Below are 1279 nucleotides of genomic sequence, written 5' to 3' on the forward strand. Positions count from 1 at the left end.
GCTGCCGCCGCCGCCGCCGCCGCGGGAGCCACCGCCTGGGCCTCGCCGGCCTCCAGGCGCAGGCCAGCCCAAGCCTCAGCCTCGGTTCCCCCCGCCCTGCGCCGAGGGGAGGAGGCATAGCCTGACCTCAGCCGTGGGGGTAGCTGCCCAGCCGCCTGCAGAAGGACGGGGCATGGCCCAGCTCTAACCCGCCGCAGCGCGCTTGGGGATTTAGCAGGGGGAGAGGTGGCGGGATTAACTGCCACTGCTCCCCCACCACCGCGTTTCACAGCTCACAAGATGCCAAGGCTCCACCAACCGCATTTGGCACGCGGGCCAGAGGTTGGACACCCCCGCTTGAGCCTGCCCACAGAAAGGCACGTGGGTTTGTGCAGCACCAAGTACAACAGCTACAAACAGTCGTCAGGAAACACAGCAGCCCCTTGTAAGTGCAATAGCAGTTTACCAGCGTTTCCTTTAATATTTATTATCCACCTAACAACAGCAGAAGAACTGACACTCGTGCAACAGTTGTACAAGGCCTATGCAGTGCTGTGATATGTTGATGCATTATATTTTAGTCTTTCCTTCTTTCAGGCCTTATAGTAGCATCCCTCCTTTTCACTCTCCAACTTGGGGTGGGGGGGGACACCAACAACAAGACAAAAAACACCACAACCCCCCCCCCAAACAAAAATGCCAAAGAAGCCCCCCTCTCACCTTGCAGGAAAAGATAAATCAGAGAGTGTTAAACTACAAGAACTTAAACAAAATCAACTGCAGTCCAGTGGGAGTCACTCAGGTCAGTTATATGCAGAATCCGGAAATGGAGGAATAAATTTCTGACTGTGAAGATGAATTAATGAAGAGCTGTCGTAAAATGCAAGCATGAAGGACAAGAGGCAACACCACTGAGGTTCTCTGTGTTGTTCAACAAGAAGGCACAGAGAACAGTGCTCTCCAGACCTTAAAGCGGGGGGGGGAAAAAAAAAAAGACACTTCAGCTTGCCACTTCAGTTGGACTATAAGGCTTGTGATGACTGAAAACGTTTCTTCCATTGTGTAAGCTAATGTCACTGGGTGGGGAAAATAGATGCGCATGCAAGTGGAAGAAAAATAGGAGTGAAAGACTTCTTCACATTCTTGGAGTCTTCCTCAGCTAACATCTACAGTGCTGACAAAACAGGACTTCATCTAAAAAGACCTTCTGACAAAATATGCACCCATTGAGGGAACAGAATGTGGGACAGCTTCCAGAGGACATGGTAATAGTGGTTATCCGTGCTAAAATGGGAGCGAG

Source organism: Crocodylus porosus, unplaced genomic scaffold (genome assembly GCF_001723895.1).
Source record: "Crocodylus porosus isolate Cpor-Errol unplaced genomic scaffold, CroPor_comp1, whole genome shotgun sequence".
NCBI lineage: Eukaryota > Metazoa > Chordata > Crocodylia > Crocodylidae > Crocodylus > Crocodylus porosus.